This window comes from Lemur catta, chromosome 10, assembly GCF_020740605.2.
Source record: "Lemur catta isolate mLemCat1 chromosome 10, mLemCat1.pri, whole genome shotgun sequence".
In the NCBI taxonomy this organism is placed as follows: Eukaryota; Metazoa; Chordata; class Mammalia; order Primates; family Lemuridae; genus Lemur; species Lemur catta.
In genome coordinates, this window is record NC_059137.1 from 71,591,692 (window position 1) to 71,606,529 (window position 14,838).

Below are 14,838 nucleotides of genomic sequence, written 5' to 3' on the forward strand. Positions count from 1 at the left end.
GCATTTTTGTCAACCAAAATGCCTTTTGTATTCTATAGGTTCGTTTGCCAACTTCCTTATGAAACAAGCCAGTCTCATGAGTGTTGAAAATTCACCCTTCCATATAACCCTGTTCCCATCTAACGCTTAAAAAATTGTTTCACAGCTTCCTGATCTGCAGAACATGTCTCACCTATAAATTTTACATTTTTTCATGTCTTATTGCCTTTTTTTAATTTATTTTTTTTTAAGAGATGAGGTCTCACTCTATTGCCCAGGCCCAGGCTGGAGTGTAGTGGTGTCATCATAGCTCACTGCAGCCTCAAACTCCTGGCCTCAAGTGATGCTCCCATCTCGGCCTCCCAGCGTGCTGGGATTACAGGTGTGAGCCACCATGCCTGGCCCCTTATTGCCTTTTGAAAAGTATGAGTCAGCCAGCTCTTAGCCAAAAAGGGTTTAACACTTTCTTGACCCAGAATAACATGACCATAAATTTCTTTGGCTTTCAGCCTCACAATCATACTGTCCACTCTGCTCTCTTTTTTAAAAAAAAAAAATCTGTCTTCATCTCATACATGCATACACCAATTTAGCCACTCTTCCATCTCTTCCATAGATTTGTCATGCACTATAGATGTTACTTTAGCACTTTCTAGAGCAGCCTCACACCCAGATTGGCATATTTTCTCTTCCTTCCTTTTTGGAGGTACAAGATTATTAATTTATCGACATCAAACTCATGACCAATAGCACTGAAAGTCGTGTTTGAACAAAACTCATCTAGCACACATTTTCTCTCTGTAAGGCACCTTCCGGCCTTCTTGTGCTTAGGAACACTAGACAGCCCTTCAGTGCTATGCTTGGGGGCCATTTTAAACAGCAAAATCACCAAGAGAAAGCACAAAAATGCCAAAACCATGGCACTAAGTAGACTGTGAAAAGGATACTTGTTTAGAGCATGAGAGCTGAAGCTGGCAGTCAGAGGCCGGCCTTGTTAGACCTCAGCTGAGAACATGCACATCGGGCAGTTCAAACTTTTTCGTTCTCGTACTTGTTCTCAAGTGACCATAAAAGTACCAAAATTATTGATTTGGGGATTACAAATAAATCTTAGCAAGTAAGCAAATTTGCAAACACAGGATCTGTGAATAATGAGAATTGATACCTGTATTTTTAACAAGCTCTCTATGGGACTGAAATGCACAGTCACACTGAGGAAATGCTGGCTTACATAATTTATGCATGTGAAGTAGTGCTTCTATCTGATGTTGGTGACAGGGCAAGAACTACAAAAGTTTTTGACGAGATACAGCTCCGGGACATTCAGTTTTACTGTTCTGCTCCAACTAAGAAAATGTTTAAAGCTATGCCTATGACTTATTCTGCACTTGTGGTTGTTACCATTTGTTGAGATTCATTGAAGAAATCATTTTTATTCTTTTGTTTGTTTGTTTGTCCTTTTTTTTTTTTTTTTTTTTTTTACCACTGCTGTCTTTTTTTTTTTTTGAGACAGAGTCTGGCTTTGTTGTCCGGGCTAGAGTGAGTGCCGTGGCGTCAGCCTAGCTCATAGCAACCTCAAACTCCTGGGCTCAAGCGATCCTCCTGCCTCAGCCTCCCAAGTAGCTGGGACTACAGGCATGCACCACCATGCCTGGGTAATTTTTTCTATATATTTTTAGTTGTCCAGCTAATTTCTTTCTATTTTTAGTAGAGATAGAGTCTCGCTCTTGCTCAGGCTGGTCTCAAACTCCTGACCTCGAGCAATCCTCTCGCCTCGGCCTCCCAGAGTGCTGTGATTACAGGCATGAGCCACCATGCCCGGCCAAAATCATTTTTATTCTTTCAATCACAGATAATAGAGGTATTAAAATTTTTTTTCTATGAGAAAGAAGTCTGTAAAAATAAAGTTACCACTGCTGAGTTCAGATAGGAAAGAAGGCACAACCTGAATAGTCACTCACTATTGGAAAAGGCAGTGGAGCCTAAAGGGGCAAAGATCAGTGTATGATGAACACTTCCTTCTGTATTTGACACTCAGGAGAAATGATACGCTCTCCTTTTCTTTGCTATCTAAATTGAAAAAAGAAACGATCACAAGATTCCTTGAATATGACATCTCCCTCTACTGCTTTTCAGCACTGCCATAATCACAATTTTGATTATTTGGTATCAATATTTGTGCATTATTTTGCATTTCTTGCAGAATTTAAGCATCAGGGATTGTGTTTGTTTTATTCACCACCATGTTCCTGATGCCTGGTCTGGAGCCTGCTGCATAGTGGGTGTTCCAAAAAATGTGGTTGAACACGTGTTTGAATGAAAAGGAAAGTGAATGAATATTTGTTGAGCACTTACTATGTGCTAAGTAAGTTGCTATCCCATTTATTCCTCACAAGCCTATATGGTAGATATTTTGAGTCCAATTCTGCAAATCAGAAAACTGAGGCTCAGACAGACTTTTGTAATTAGCCCATATTATTCCATCAGACATTATTGCCAACTTAACATCTTCCCTTTTTTTTGCTGGTGGTGCCTCAGTTGTGTTGAGTATACAACACCCGCCCCCCAACACACATACACACCCCTCACATGCTTCAGAGGAAGAAAGTCCTTGCCAATATTCTAAGTTTAAGTCCTGATTAATTTAAGACAATCAAGGTAGAGTTGTTCTCTTTGTTAGTATTTAGTTTGAGGGTTGGCATGTGACTCAGTTCTGGCCAATGAGGTGGCAGAGCAGGTCTGCTTGGCAGTGGATGTTCTGGAAAAGGTTTTGAGCTCCTAAGGGGACATTGAAAAAGACAAAATCTCTGAATTTGATGTTTCCTGGATGGGATGCCTGGAATAACTGCAGTCATCTTGTGACCCAAAATAGCAAAATGGAAAGACTGAAGAACCATGGCTCCTGAGGACAAGATTGAGACACTGGATTAACTAGCCTGGATGCTACCCTACTGCTGGACTTGTCACGTTGAAAATTAAGTTTCTTTCTGTAAACTCCTCTGTTAAAACTTTTGCCCATGTTTTTGAGAGATACATTTTCCCTGAGTCCATTTTTTAATTAGGTTTACGTAATTTCCTGTTCTTGAAATCTAGCCTTGAGATGTGCTTAAATTCCTATTCATGAAATTTAATATAGAATCTGAATTTCAAAATCTGAAAATTCTCAACACAATTCGTTTTGGGCTACTTTTTATTTTCTTTTTTAAATTTTACATAAAAGAAATCTTTTAGTCACATGAAAGTCACCTAATTTATTTATTTTTTATACAGAGACTCATTTCTCATTGTCAAATAATTTTCTTTGCCAAAATTACTTTTCATTTTTTCTTTCTTCTCTTTTCTTGCTTTTTAATTTTTTATTCGTTAAGTCATTGAGGCCACATGTAACATTAAGTAGTAGATGAGGCATTCCTCCTCACCAAGCAATGTTTCACTTGAGGCAGGGCTGTCAGAAATTCAATGAAATCAGCTGGACACAGTGGTTCATGCCTGCAATCCCAGCAATTTGGAAGGCCAAGGTGGGATGACCACTTGAGGTCAGGAGTTTGAGACCAGCTTGGGTGCCATAGTGAGACTCCTGTCTCTACAAAAAATAAAAAATTAGCTGGGCATAATGGCATGTGCCTATAGTACCGGCTCCTTGGGAGCTTGACGCAGGAGTATTGCTTGAGCCCAGGAGTTCAAGGCTTCAGTGAGCTATGATTATACCACTGCACTTCAGCTTGGGCAACAGCGTGAGACCCTGTCTCAAAAAAAAAAAGAAAAAAAAAAAAGAATGAAATTCAATGAAATTAGCCAAAAAGTTCTATGGACAGACTTCTATGTCCATCTACAATTTCATAAATCCTGCAACCCCAGTGCATTTGGCCTTTCATGATGGACTCTAAGTAATCATAGGCCAGGAGTCTTCTAATCACTTCTTCCTCTATCATTTCCTGGTAGTAAAAATTGTTTCAAATATTTTAACTTCCCTGGGTTTCAGGGTAAGAAAATTGGTCTGTCATAAAGATGAAACACAGGTTTAGTTGTAAGGTTTGCATGTGAAACAATCTAAATATCCCAATAGCGGGTAACAGCTAAATAAACACATTCATTTATATGATGAAATATTAGTGTGATGATGTAAGCTAGGGCTCTCAAAACTCCCTGGACCAGCAGCGTCCACATCACTTTCTTCAAAATGCAAGTTCTCAGACCCTAGCCCAGAACTACTGAAGTAGAGACTTGGTGTGTGGAGACCAACAACCTGTGCTTTATCCAGCTTTTGAAGTGATCCTAATACATGCTCAAGTTTGAGAACCACTGGAATAGACAAACTTATTGACATGAAAAGACGTCTATAATATAGCAAGTTAAATAAAAGCAAATTGCAAAAGAAGAATACAGTGTGACTCTAGTTTTGAAACATGCACATATATACATACAGATAGGAATATATAGAAACAGATTTGTAAAAGTGTACATTAAAATGTTAACAATGGTTATCACTGGGTGAGGTTACAAATTATTCCCTTTTTTTTAACGTTTCACTTGTACTTCCAAATGTTTCTACAATGTATAACAATTACTTATGCAATTTTAAGAGAGTGTGAAATAAACACTCTCCATGAGGGAAGATTTGGCAGATGAAAGGAGCCCATCTGTGTCCCCTCTGGGAAATCTCTACCCTCCGTCCCTCACCCCAGCCCCGTCAGGCCCTCAGCAAACTGGTACCTGCAGAGCACCACTTCCCTTCTGAGTCTCTCAACCAGGCAGAAGCACAATCACTTTTCTTGATTTCCCTTAGCATAGCTGGAATTTTTGAAAACACTTTGCCAAACATGCCAAGAGGCAACAGACAATAAATAAGTCCAGAAAATATTAGAAACATAAATTTCTGAAGGAGGTCTCAGATCCAAGCACTGCTACCTGTTTCCTTTTCCATTTCATATTTGGCTTGAGCTGTTTCCCTGTTCTGGCTACCAGGGCTGGATGACTCTATAAATGGCTCCTCATCTAGATTTCTCTCTGAAGCTACAGTCCCAGCTTTGCATCAAAGCCTGCATCTCCTCCCAAGTTGCTGGTTTTGGACATGGTAGATGAACTCATTCCTCATGCTTGACTCTGACTTTTAGGGCATTTGAGCCCACACAGATCCCATATGCTTAAATATGGAATCACTGGCTGGGGGCAGTGGCTCATGCCTGTAATCCCAGTGCTTTAGGAGGTGGAGGCAGAAGAATCACTTTAGGCCAGGAGTTCAAGACCAGCCTGGACAATATAGTGAGACCGCCCCCCATATCTAAAAAAAATTAAAAATTAGCTGGGCCTGGTGACATATACCTGTAGTTCCAGCTACTTGAGAGGGTGCGGCAGCAGGATTGCTTGAGCCCAGGAGTTTGAGGTTGCAGTGAGTATGATGATGGATGCCATTGCACTCCAGCCTCCAGCCTGGGGAACAGTGTGAGACCCTGTCAAAAAAAGAGGGAGAGGAAAGAAAGAAAAAAGAAAGAGAGAAAGAATAAAGGAAGAGAAAGAAAGATTGATTTAATTTTGTTAATTCTGTTAACAACTTTGGTAATTTATTAATTCTGTGAATAATTTTTTTTTTTTTTTTTTTTGAGACAGAGTCTCACTCTGTTGCCCAGGCTAGAGTGAGTGCCGTGGCATCAGCCTAGCTCAGAGCAACCTCAAACTCCTGGGCTCAAGCAATCCTCCTGCCTCAGCCTCCAGAGTAGCTGGGACTACAGGCATGCACCACCATGCCCAGGTAATTTTTTCTATATATATTTTTAGTTGTCCATATAATTTCTTTCCATTTTTAGTAGAGACGGTGTCTTGCTCTTACTCAGGCTGGTCTTGAACTCCTGAGCTCAAACCATCCACCCGCCTCGGCCTCCCAGAGTGCTAGGATTATAGGCGTGAGCCACCATGCCCAGCCAAATTTTTAAATTCTATTAATAGTCCCAGTCCAAAATAATTGATTTTTAAAAAAATACTTCACGGTTAAGTAGCCAATCCATTAGAGGTATCCCTTCTTCCAGGGTTTTCCTTTCTATTCTCCTTTCCCTTCAATTGGTTCTAAATTCTTGCCTGTAACTGAGAGTGAGGAGGGAGTCATCCTGCTTCGGGGTCTTGCTCTCTTAGTCCTGCTGGCCTTTGGCCCCAGAGGTTTCCTTGGCACTTGTGTGGTGCTCAGTGTGTTCTGAGTGGTGGCAGATCTGCAGATGCAGATCTCACTTGGCGCTCATAGCATTGGGACCCATGCAGATGCAACCCTGTTACAGTGACTAATTTATTTTAAAATACTGTAGCATATACATTGTGTATCTGTTATTTAGGTTAAGCAAAAACCACAGAGGTCATCTGTAATGCATAGTCAAGTAGTGATCAGCTAGCATTAAATCAGAAAGGGTTACATTCCAGACATGGCTTTATCCAACCAACATTTTGCTATTCAGCATACTGAATGTCAGAAAAGGGATTTTATTGGAGAAACTAGCAACTTGATTAGGAAACGTAGTTACTTAGCATGATATTTCTTAGCAATGAGCTCCCATGGTGATGTTAAGAGTATTCAAAATATGAGGACTGGCTACAAATACCTTAAAGAGAGTCCTTACTCTTGTATGGACCAGGCTGTAAGAATTTAAGGAGACCTAAAATCTGGCTTGATACCTGAGTGTTCGTACACCAGGCTATTGATGCAGGAGGATTTCTGAATGGTGCCAATTAGAAGGCAGAGATCCCTGCTGCTGAAGTGTCATTGTCTGCTGCCTGCAAGCAACTTGTGCAATGTGTGATCAGATCACCCCAAAGGGTGAAGGGCCAGAATTTTGTTACACTAACAGAAGAGTGTCAACTCTTTGGTGATGACTGATGAATGTTTTCGTAATAAATATCTGTATGGGTGGCAGAATTTGGTCTGATATTGCTTTCCCTGTGACTTAAGAGTGAGATTATGAGAGCATAGCTAAATCTCACTCCCTCAAACTTCCTTGGTGTCTACTGTTTTCTAGCAACAGCAATGTAAGAGTTGAGCATGAATAAACTGACTTGGGTCAATTCACTATAAGCTGTGTCCTTACCCACTAAGGATGGGCACTCTTCATTCGTTTCATGTGTGTCCCTTCATCCTGGTCTAGGAGCCCTGGTGGGATCTTCCGACTGACTTTCATGCACCACTCAAGACCAATATAATTGTCCTCCATGTTACTCCTGAGCTGTGGGGAACATGGAAAGAAGACATCTCTGTCCCTTTTGTGGGACAAAAAAGTGAACGTGGGAAATCATATCAGCTAATATTAAATATCATCCCTCTGTATGTCTAACATCTATACAGTAAGTGAAACACTTATAGTAGCAACAAAGAAGTTCCTTCAATTAAATCCCCCAATTGTTGCATAAATATTAATATATCTCAGTAGAGGTGTTATTGATATTTTGAGGTGAAAGAAAAATCCTTCTTTTGCTCAACTATTCCCGTCTTGCAAGACTTTTAGCATTCTTTGACCTTGCCCACTAAAAGACAAGTTTGAAAAAGCAAAACATTTCCAAATGCCTCCAAAGGGAAAGGACTGGCCTGACTGTCCCTCAGCTGTTTCACAGGTCCCCAGGGAGGCTGCAAGGGGCTCCAGTGGCTGGGGAGGGGCAAGGGGTTGACGGGTCTGACTTCCATCCCCGTCTCAGAACGTGCCTTGGGGCAAATTGAGTTTTCCCAGACTTCAGTGATGTCTATAGTATTCTTCTTAAGTAAAAACGTTTCCAGATTGCTGATTTCCAGGTGAACTTTACCCCAGTTTCCTTGACCATTTCTCCAAAGCTGCCTGGAACTGCCATACCACTTGGACTTCCCATCGGCATCACATTCTTCCTTTACCTCTTCGTTGCAGATTTAGAAATACTGTTTGCCCATTTTCTGTTAGGTATGATGGATCCAATTTTGTTCACCAGAACTTAAAATAAATGGTAAAAAGAGGACATATTAATTATGTGCCATATTAACAATGTTGGTGGTGGTTTGTTTTATATGTATCTATATATCTGCGTTCTTACTGTTTTTGAAATATTTGAAAGTTGATATTTATTTTTGAAATATTTGGCTTTAATTACTTGTGTGTGTGTGTATGTGAGTGAGTGTGTGTGTGTGTGTGTGTGTGTGTGTGTGTGCAGAATCAAAAACAAATACTAACTTTGTGTGGGACAGCACCAAAGTGGTATGTGTGTGTATATTGTCCTAGAAGGATAGAACCATTGAGGAAAAAGTCCCTGGATGCCTGGGACGAGGAGCAAATGGGAAGGTGGAAGACAGGACGTTATCTATTCCTCAGCCCAGACTCAGAGACCAGTAATTCACTGGAGTTGCTATTTACATGAGGGACTTTGAGAGGCTCTAGGTATAGGCAAAGCTGTCTGGGGACTTAGTGAAAACACGCCACCCAGCTCTGGGGACAGAGGAGCCTCCCATTCCTGGGTGTCTGCAGCACAGCTTCAGCGCTGGGTCAGGATGGAAGGTTCTGCAGTGCTGTTGAGCAGCTGGAGGGGTTGAAATTTTGGTAATGGCACCTGGAAAAGCTGAAGCAGATACCAGTTAAAGTAATACTGGCGAGGCAACTCCCGATGTGGCTTCTTGGCAAAGGAAAGGAGCAGAGAAGACAAATGTGATTAATGTGATTGGCCTTGATACTGAGCACTTGGAAGGGGTCTCCGGAGGCAGCTGGAGACGCTTTGACAGGTGGGCTGAGGTCCCGCAACTCTGTAGATGGGGCCCGCTCAGCCAGTGAAACGTGGGCATTCAGTTAATGTAACTGAAGACATTACATTAACCATGGGGTTGTATTTTCTTAGGCCTTTGAGCCAACATAGTTAATAACTGCCAGGACCACATGAGGACTTTGGTGGGTCCTAAGCACCTTTGCCTTAGTGGGCTCCTTCCTTCATAAAAAAAATATTTTAAATTGCATTTTATAACTACACTAGTATAAAGATGGCTATAATCCAGGCTGGGTTCATTATAATAGACTCATTTTTTTCTTCTGATTTTCAAAGAAATACAAATTAAATCATTTTTGTGGGCCTCTAAAAGTATCGTGGTCCCCAGCCAGGCACTTTGCCTACTGTGACTAATAGACACGTGTTCCCTGGTAACCACTTTCTTCTGGTTTTTTCCAGCCACATTTTCCCTATTCCCTCACTTAGGGCCTCTCCTGACTACTTTGTTGCTTTCTATCCAAATAGGACTTTCTCACTTAAGATTTATTGAAAATTGCCTGTAAGTTGGACATGTTTAATCATTTGCCAGATATTTCCATTTTAAAACAATACATTAAGTTATCAAATTGTGTTTTTTTCCAACTGGATTTACTATTCTGGAAAAAATGTACCAACTATACACTCAAAATAATTTTTCTTTTTTAAAGTTTTTGTAGAGACAAGGTCTCGCTATGTTGCCACCAAATGCTGTCAGACTTCTGATCTCAAGCGATCCTCCTGCCTCAGCCTCCCAAAGTGCTGGGACTACAGGTGTGAGCCACTACGCCCAGCTTTTTCAAAGTTTTTCATAAAGCAGGAAGCTATAGTACGCTACTTTTATTTTTAAATAGACACTGTGAGAAAGGAAGCTATAATTTTCTATGGGTGTATGAACATCAACCCTAAAAACCTTTAGTTGTTCCTCCTAAATCCCAAACCCAGGTTGTCTGTGTGGGTTCCAGAATCAGGGAGTGCAGTCCTGTGGGCTCTAATATTCAGCAAAGACCACAGCCAACTGAGTCAACATGTTTAACCTTCCTGCCAACCAACCCTTGAGCGACCCCTTGTACTATTTACTCCTTGTTGGGAGGGCACTGCCGGAAAGTTTGCTCTCATATTAAAAACAAAACAAAACAAAAAAATGAAAGCCACTGTGTTTTTGTAAAAGAACTCTTTCCTTAGATTCTATATCTGTCCTCTCCTGTCTCCACATTGCTCACATACTGGAAAGAGGTTGCCGAACTGGATTAATTTCTTTAGGAGAGAGGAGTACCCGCTGGCCCCCAATCCTTAGCCAGGCTGATTGTTTGTTTTCATGACTTTAGGAAAAAAAAATAGAAGTGAAAGAATATTCCTATTATCAGCTGGATAACTGAGGTAAGATAGAGGGGGTTATATGCAAATTTTGATCTGCGTATGCGTATGAGCCTCCCAAGAACTTTAAAACTCATCAACATCCCTTTTCCAGGGTACAGATGTCAGTGAAGGACAGAGTGGCAGTCAGCACAACCAAACCACAGGGCTTCTCATCTGGTCCTGATTTACCTGTCCATTTGCACCTCTTGCATGCTATTTCACGTACCTTCTCCTCCAGCCACTTCAAATTTTTTATTATTTCTTGAACATAAGAATGTGTTCTCTTTCAGATCAGTAGTAAACAGGTCTCTACTTCTGCTTGGAATGTGCCCTTTTCCCCAGTGCAAATCCCTCATCTTCCTTTGTCTGAGCACCTCCACCACCCCCACCCCCTTCTAGACACAGCTCACAGGTCTCTCTAGCCTTGGTGATCCTCTGGGAATGAGCCCACTCTTTCACTGGGGCACTTACTGTCAACCTAAATAACAAACAAAGAGAAGCTTTCTAAGAGGAAATTATATTTATTTGGAAATAGGGCATTGCAATGGGAGTATGTGTGCCATAATAAACTATGTGTGTATTCAGAGAGGTAAAGGAAGACTGTGGTTTTTAAAGGAAAAATGTGGATTATATAATTATTGAAATAAATACCCTTGGCTACAAAAATCAATAACAAAGGTAGGAACTGGTCCAAGGTTGGACAGGCAATTCCTGGTCAGATGCCCTCACAGAAGTATTTTTTGTGTAAGCTTGTGATGGCCTTTGTGTAAGCTTGTGGGTTTTGCAGTCTTTTGTGTTAGTTCTTGTTATGAGGCATTTGTGCATGGCCTTCCCTGGCTCTATTTGCCAGGGTTTTGATTTTTTTTTTTTCTTTTTAACACAAGTGACTCCATTTGGATTCTAATAACTTCCACATTGCCAAGGAAGATTGCAACTTATGTGTTTATAAGTCTGGTTTTTCTCCCCCCACCAGATTGGAATTGCTTTGAGGGTAGTGACCCTATCACATATGTTTTTGCATTTCTAACACCTGGGATAACATTCAGCATACAGTGGGTATTCCATAAATGGGCCGAAGGAATGGTTTCATTAGTAAGAGGTGAATGAAGTCACTTCAGCACTTTCTTATTGTTCAAAACCTCAAGGGACACAAATCAAATACAGGGGGATAGCACCTGTGAGAAAGCAGCATGCTCTTGGGGTTAAAATTTCAGGGTGGAGTTAGAGGAGCAGGGTTTGAATGCCAGCTATGTCACTTACGGTTGTGTGTCTTTGAGTAGGTCACTATCTTCTCTTTTTGGTTTCCTTGTCTTTAAAATGAGATCAGAGTGGACCTTATTTGGTGGAGTTTCTATGAAGATGAGATTAGATATAGCATGTGGATGACACACACCCTGCCTGGCCCGTAGCAAGGGCTTGGCAGGTTTTCACAATGGGGGTGATGAAGAAGGGGGTGATGACGGTAACTAATAAACACTCCGGTTCTCACGGGGCCCATAATCTGATTGGGGAAACACTGTGTGGGGTAGAATTGAGAAGGTGTGACAGCACAGTGGGCCCCTCACTTGCAGTTTCCCTTTCTGTGATTTCAGTTATCTGCAGTCAACCATGGCTCAAAAATAGTAAATAAAAAATATCAGAAATAAACAGTGGATGAGTTTTAGATTGCAAGCCATTCTGACTTGTGTGATGAAATCTCGAGCTGTCCCTCTCCAACATGCCTGGGATGTGAATCATCCATTTGTGCAGCACATCCATGCTGTATGTACGCATGCACAGGAAAAAACATAGGATACAGAGATTTCGGTACTGCCCGTGGTTTCAGGCATCTGCTGGGGTCTTGGAATGTGTCCCCTGGGATAAGAGAGGACCACTGTACTTGGAGTTCACTCCAAAGGAAGCACAGAGAGATAAAGAGAGGAAACGGACAGACAGCTGGGGTTCCTAGAGATGAGAAAAGAACAAAAGGGAGCAGAAAAAATATTCAAAGATGTAAAACAAGAATAAACACTTGTTCGAAATAGTGAAAGAGTTTTGTCTATGGAATGAGAGAGTCCATCTTGTCCTCAGAAAAAAATGGAGAGGAAAAGTTATTAAATATCAAGGCTAAAGCAAGAATCTGCGAAGATTCAAAGACAAAGCAAGACAAGTACAGAAGGGGACAGTGCAGGCCTCCCTCACACATCTTTCCAGCTGAGCAGTGCCCAGTGCCAGAAACCAGCCCAGCAATGTTCCCTGTGTTCCCAGGGAAGAGGCTGCTCTGTATGTAAAACAAGAACAGGAGGATGTAGCCACAGTGACCACCTGGCCCAGTACGCCCGGGACTCCGGGATACAGGAATTTCAGTGGTACAACCTGACAGCTCAGACAGGTGGTTAGATACTGTATATACAAAACTCATTTGTTGACAAAATCTAGCTGACCAAGAGAAAACTCAAAACTAAGAGATCAGTGTGGTGTTATGACATATGCATCGGTTTTGGTCCACAGTTCCTGGCTCATAACTCCCACAGTTTCTGTCATAATGTTGGGGTGCTCTGGGCCTCAGGAGCGGGCCTCCTGAAACAGGAAGCCTCGGGGAAACAGAACCCGACTTCTCTCTTTCTCCTGCCCTCTTTTTATCTGCCTGAGGCAGGACTTTAATCTGATCATGGGTCAAAAGACCCTCATTCCAGAGAGGGTCCTGCCCTATACCCTGGAGGAAGGAATGTAGCACAGAGAGACCAGGAAGAATCTGAACAGACAGGCTTTGCTGGGTTTAGATCATGCACTTTTTGTCCAATCACGTTTCTACACGGTTGTCAATGATGCCTATATAATGAAGCCTTTATAAAAACCCAAAAGGACAGGGTGTGGGTAGCTTCCAGATAGCTGAACACATGGAGGTTCCTGGAGGGTGACGCACGGGGAGGGCATGCAAGCTCCGCACCCCTTCCCCCATACCTCGTCCTATGCATCTCTTCATCTGTATCCTTTGTAATATCCTTTATGATAAACGGGTAAACGTGTTTCCCTGAGTTCTGCAGCTGCTCCACCAAATGAATAGGCCCAAAGAGGGGGTCATGGTGTCTCCAACTTGAAGCCGGTTGGTCAGAAGTTCTGGAGGCCTGGACTTGTGACTGATTGTTGTGGGGTGAGGTGGACAGGGGGTGAGTCCTGAGGACTGAGCCCTCTCCCTGTGGGATCTGATGCTGTTTCCAGGTCGATATTTGGTGTGTGGGAAAACCCCCCATACTTAATCACGGAAGTCTTTTTCTGTGCTGATGATTGTTGTGGTATGTGAGCAGAGGGGAAAACACAGTTTGAGAGTTTTTCCAAAACAATCAGAAATATAGAAGGCTTGATAAAAGAAAAGGTAATGAGCATTGAATATATTTATATATAAAACTAAAAGGGGACCATGTGCAGTTAGCAGTTTGGGAGGCTGAGAAGGGAGGATCACTTGAGGTCAGGAGTTTGAGACCAGCCTGAGCACCATAGGGAGACCCCCGTCTCTACAAAAAAATATAAAAATTAGCTGGGCACGGTGGCATGCACCTATAGTCTGAGCTACTCAGCAGGCTGAGGCAGGAGGATCACTTGAGCCCAGGAGTTTGAGGTTGCTGTGAGCTACGATGACACCACTTCACTCCAGCCTAGTGGGTGACAGAGAGAGGCCCTATCTAAAACAAACAAACAAACAAACACTCTAAAAGGAAACACTGGAAATTATAAGTCAATACATAATATAAGTTTTATAAACCTTCACAAGGTAAAACTATTAACAATACAAATAAAAAATATTGTAAAGTGGAGAGAAGGAGGAAGTCAGGAGGTTATATACTGCGTTAACTTCTTTTATCTTTCATAATAGGAAGTAAATTGATTCTTTCTAAAATTGCAATAAAGTAGTAAGAACAACAACAAAAAAGGAATGCTTAATGACCGACTTCTTAATGGCTTTCCGTAATGTTTTTACTGAGCTAAAGGATCTCTAAGAAAGGAACATACTTTAATGTAAAGAAACATTCATTTGAAGGGACACTTTAATTCCTTTTCCTCCTTTCAAAGAAATATTACATTACAATCTTTTATCTTAAAATAGCATTTATATTATATCCTTCTTTTCTTTTAGCTTTCTCTGTTTATTTATCTAACTAACCACAGAAATTTTGAGAACTGTGGCTACTAAATGTTGAGATTATTCCTAGATGCTTGTATTTAGGGCAAGGAAAGATAAAAATTCTTCTTCGTGCCTTTTCAGTATTGGTAAGTTTAGAAAGCACTGTGATGGTTAATTTTGTGTCAACTTGACTAGGCCACGGTCCTAGATATTTGGTCAAACATTATTCTAGATGTTTCTGCGAAAGAATTTCTTAGATGAGATTAACATTTAAATTAGTAAACTTTAAGTAAAGCAGATTACCATACATGATGTTGGTGGGCCTCATCCAATCAGTTGAAAGCCTTAATAATAAAAACACTGGCTTTCTCAGAAAAAAAATGAATTCTGCCAGCAGACTATCTTTAGACTCAAATTGCAGCTCTTTCCTGAGTCTACAGCCTGCTGGCCTACCCTGTGAATTCTGGACTTGCCAGCTTCCATAATCTCCTGAGCCAGTTTCTTAAAATTAATCAATTGTGCTCTCTCTCCTTATATATATTCTTATTTTATATATACGCATATATAAGTGTGTACAGAATGACTATATATACAGTCATTCTTCACTATCCATGGGGCATTGGTTCCAAGATCCACCAAGGATACCGAAATCGGTGGATGCTCAAGTTTCT